This window comes from Crocuta crocuta, unplaced genomic scaffold, assembly GCF_008692635.1.
Source record: "Crocuta crocuta isolate KB4526 unplaced genomic scaffold, BGI_CrCroc_1.0 scaffold288, whole genome shotgun sequence".
NCBI lineage: Eukaryota > Metazoa > Chordata > Mammalia > Carnivora > Hyaenidae > Crocuta > Crocuta crocuta.
The window spans coordinates 5,837,898-5,843,105 of NW_027532607.1; positions in this window are offsets into that span (position 1 = coordinate 5,837,898).

Sequence of the window (5,208 nt, forward strand, 5' to 3'; positions counted from 1 at the left end):
AGGTGCCTCCCCCAGCCCCACCCCCACCGTGTTGGGCGGCTCAGCGGCTTTGGCTCCCAGCCAAGTCCGGGGGTGCCTGGACCGGCCGGCACAGGGGCGCACATTGGGCTGAGTCCCTCAGTCCTCCCTCGCGGAGGCTCGGGCCCGTCCCTCTCCACGTGGCCTCTGCAGCGGGAGAGGCAGGCAGTCTCCTTACGGGCTAACTCAGGGCTCCGAGAAGGACGGGGTGGAATCCACCAGACTTTTCTAAGGCATAAGCCTAGAGCTGGTGCACTGTCCCCTCTGTTTTAAGCAGCCCAGGCTCAGGGATGGATACCTTCACCACCAGGAAGTCAGGGGTGTCAGGAGGAGCGAATACCAGTGGTTCATGGCGGCCGCCACTGTCACAGCCTAGTCTCCATGTCTTATCTTTCCAGGTGGTTCTTTGGGGTCTGGAGGGGTGGCTCTGCCCCTCGGCACCCTTCCCAATGGCCGGCTCCTAGGAGGTGCTTCATCTACATTCATTTCCTCCAGAAAGGAGAGGGGAACCATCTGAGCGGACCTGTCTGTCGTACCACTCACCCCTGGGTCCCGAGGAGCTTTCCTTGGGCTTGGCCGGAGGGAAAGGTAGCATTTGGGCCACCTTCTTTTACACATCAGAGAACTGAGTCTCATCTGAGTTTTTAGCTTATATACTTGCCAAACACCACATAAAAAAGGAGCAGATGAGGCTTGAGAGCTAGGACTCTCATGTTTTGTAGGGAAATAGGGGCCCCTGGCCGGCTCGGTTGGTGGAGTATGAGACTCTTGATCTCAGGGCCATGAGTTCAAGCCCCTCAATGAGCGAAGAGCTTACTTAAAAGAAAAAAAGAAAGAAAAATAGGGAAATAAATGGACTTTTCAGAAATTCATTGCCTAGCCAATTTCTCCTAACTGTGTCTAATCTGTAAAATGACAGATACCCGTATTTTCTTCCACAGGCTACCTTCACCCAGACGCTCACTGCTTTGCTTGGATATACCTGGTTATTTCTCACGTCCTTTGCTTGAACCCAAATGAAGCACATGGTGGCAGCCACTGTCTGGGGTCTGGGCCCCTGGGGTCACCCCAAAGTCCCCATGTTTCCTAAATGTGATAAAACTAGTTCCTTGGAGGACAAGATAACCCCCCACCTCCTCTCCGAAGAGAATATTTGGAAACATCTCCATATTTGAGAACTGTACTCGAGAAACGATTTGGTGACCATGGGTTCTTTTCTTGCCTTGTTTTTTGTTTTTTGTGTTTATTTAATCAGACTACTTTCTCCAACCTTAACTCTCTTCTCCGCCTCTTTCTGTCTTCTATGCTTTGCCTCAAGGAAGTCCCTAAATACATCTCGTGTTTTCCTTCTGCTTTATGTGCGTTCAAATCATTCCCTCCATCGAACATGCCAGACTATGCTCTCTTTACCTGCTAATATTAAAAAAAAATTTTTTTTTACAGAGAGAGAGAGAGAGAGAGAGCACAAGTGGAGGAGGGGCAGAGAGAGAGAGGGAGACAGAGTCCAAAGCAGGCTCCAGGCTCTGAGCTGTCAGCAGAGCCCGATGGCAGGGCTTGAACCCGTGACCTGAGCCATCCAGGCGCCCCCACCTGCTGATATTTTTTAAGATTTACACAAATGCTGCTCCTGCGAGGAGCCTTCTTCACCCAGTCCCCCCGAGCAAATGTGATCTCGCCTCCTCTGAGCGCAGAACACCTGAGGCATATTCTGTGTGCCTCTAGTGTGGGCCCGGTATGCGGTCTCTTGCGTGTTCTACACTGTAAGGTCCCTGAGGACAGGGCTTGTGATTTACCAGACTTTGCTCTCCCTGAGTCACCTAGCCCGGTGCCTTGCATGGGGAAGTACTTGCTATTTGTGTGGAATTTGTCTCTGTGCATATAAAATCACCTTTCTTATCTTTCCAGAAGTGGGTATGTGAGGTTACGTGAGCAGCCATGAGGTCACCCCCACTTCCAAGAATCTGCAGATAGGAAAATAAGATTTCCCTTGGAGATCAGGCTAACCGATTTAGCAAATAGAAGTACAGGATGCCCAGTTACTTGGAACTTCAGAGAAACAATGAATAATTTTTTAGAATAAAGTATGTCCAATACAATACTTGGAGCACGCTTATGCCAAAAGGCTATTTATTGCCTCTCTGAAATTTAAATTCCTGGGAACCCCGCGTTGTATCTGGCAGCCCCTACTTGGTGCGGGGCGCCTGGGTGGCTCAGTCGGTTAAGTGTCCGACTTCAGTTCAGGTCATGATCTTGAAGTTCGTGGGTTCAAGCCCGGCGTCGGGCTCTGTGCTGACAGCTCAGAGCCTGGAGCTGCTTCAGATTCGGTGCCTCCCTCTCTCTCTGCCCCTCCCCCGCTTGTGCTCCGTCTCTCTCTCAAAAACAAATAAACATTTAAAAAAAAAAAAAGGGAAAGAAATGTGAAGTCAGCTTAGGAAGTCAGAAATCGGTCCTTCAGCAAGACTGGACTGTAATGGGAGAATATAAGGAAAGCGTATTTACAGAAACACTTCGCACCTTCTCTTGTGACATATGTGCCAGTCAGGAAGGGGTCGGCCAGCAATGGAGAATGGAGGGTGCCCTGATCTCGTTGTGGAGATAGACTTACCAGGCCTTGGGTGGCCCCCGGGGTCACCGTGAAGTGCCCGTGTTCACCAGGAAACCTTGTTGGAATCTGGCACCCGGTGCCTCCCGGGAGTGAACATCTTGGGCTGGGAATGTGTGTATCATATTCAGCCTTCTGAGGGTAACTGTTAAATGACATTGGGGATTTTTTTTTTTTTACACCATCTTCTCTGTGCTGGATCACCCCCAGGTGACACCCAGGGTCAGCAAGTTGTGTTTTATCTCAACTGCCGCACTCTGCTTTGCGGGCTGTCTGCTACAGTACATGGCAGAATCCATTTCTTTCTTTCTTTCTTTCTTTCTTTCTTTCTTTCTTTCTTTTTTTAATGTTTATTTATTTTGAGAGAGAGAGCGCGCAAGGATGTGATCGGGGGAGGGCCAGAGAGAGGGTGAGAGAGAGAATCCCAAGTAGGCTCCACACTGTCAGCGCAGAGCCCAATGCCGGCTCCATCTTATGAACTGTGTGAGATCATGACCTGAATGGGAATCAAGAGTCTGACCCTTAACCCACTGAGCCACTCAGGTGCCCCCAGAATCCATTTCTTCAGGGTCTAAGTGCAGGGTCATTTATTTATTTATTTATTTATTTATTTATTTATTTATTTTTAAATTTTTAAGAATGTTTATTTTTGAGAGAGAGAAAGAATGCGAGTGGGGGAGGGGCAGAGAGAGGGAGACACAGAATCTGAAGCAGGCTCCAGGCTCTGAGCTATCAGCACAGAGCCCAACATGGGACTCAAACTTGTGAACTGCAAGATCATGACCTGAGCCGAAGTCGGATGCTCAACCAACTGAGCCACCCTGGTGCCCTATCAGTAGCATTTATTAAGCGCCTCCTATCTCTTCCACAACCTTTGAACAACTCTATCTCAGCTGTAGAGATCAAGAAGAGAGATTTTACAGCACCTTGTCCCTGGTCACACGCCCAGTACGTGGGCCAGCTGGGACTCAAACACCGTGGGCTCTTCCTATGATGATTGACCGTTATCGACACTTGTGTAAGCGTCTTTCTTTACACACACACACACACGTTTTTATATAAATAGGCTCAAGTTATATACACTCTTTTGAACCCTTTTTGTTTTAATTCATCAAGATTTGGGGGACGTCCCTCCATGTATGTGGTCCCTACTGAAATGCCATAGAATCACGCAGAATAGAGCTTTCCAGAGCAGAGACTTGGACAGCCCAAAACACAAGCTCAAGAAGACTCCAGATATGAAATCCAAATATTAAGGAATAAGAAATATTCAGCCTTGAAAGAAACAGCCTCAGGCCCTGTCACATCCAAGACCATCAGTAAAAGCCTGGTCAGTTTTAAAGCCACAGTGCAGCCACCGGCATTAAGAATCTTCTCGTGTTTTGTGTTTTGCGAGAGGGCCAAATTTATTTGAATGACTATTTAAGGGGCTTTACCCAGGTTACTAGGCTGGAGCCTGAATCAACCCAGGGGTGTATGTGAAATCAGAGACTCTAAACAGAAGAAAGGAAGGGTCTGGAAGGCAGCCCAAGGTGGGAGACCCCTGGCCAGTTATATGGACACCTGCCGTTTCAGAAGCCTGTCACAGTCAGGACTGTAAATTCATCTCCTGGAGGGAAAGGATTATAAATCACTGTTCTCCTTTCATTTGAATACACATACCCCCGAGCCCTTCCCAGGAGAGCACTGGGCCCACAGAGTTCAACCGCTGGAGTGACTCACACCAGCAGGCTGTTTTGTCAGAGAGCATTTCCATAATCAGAACTTGTGACCGACAAGTCAAACCACGAGGAGGCATCACACGGACCTGTCGTGCGCGCCGGTCGATCAGCAAAGAGATGACCTGCTAACATGTTAGGGCTTCGTGTTTTTGCCTTTGTGGTTTGGCCATGCTGTTCGTAATGTGGCCGGCTTCCTCTGATCATAAACAGTTGGAAGGGGCTTTCCCAAGTTCTATTTCATCCGCTTAAGCACCCTACGGGGTACAGGTTCCTACTGTCCCATTTTGTAGTTCAAGACACTGAGGCTTAGGGAGGTAAAGTATTTTGTCCGAGAGGGGCCACTGAGGGGGAGGGCGGTGGTGCCTCAACTTAAACCTAAGCCCTCTGACCATGGATTCTAGCTTCCCTGCCTGTGGTGTGCAGGCCTGAAGCCTTTTTTGAGAGTGGGGGGGAGGCACAGAAGCAGGCTCTAGACTCTGAGCTGTCAGCACAGACCCTAACGTGGGGCTGGGACTCACAGACTGTGAGATCATCACCTGAGCCAAAGTTGGATGCTTAACCGACTGAGCCACCCAGGTGCCCCCAGAATATTATGAAGTAGTTTGGTTTAACACTTATTTTTGAGGGAGAAAAAGTGAGCACAAGTAGGAGTGGGCCAGAGAGACAGGGAGACACAGAATCCAAAGCAGGCTCCAGGCTCTGAGCTGTCAGCATAGAGCCTGACGTGGGGGTTCGAACCTACAAACTGAGAGATCGTGACCTGAGCCGAAGTCAGACGCTTAACCGGAGCCACTCAGGTGCCCCTGAAGTAGTTTGGTTTCATCCTCATGATCTCTACAGAACCCTCCACACCACCCCCACAAAGGA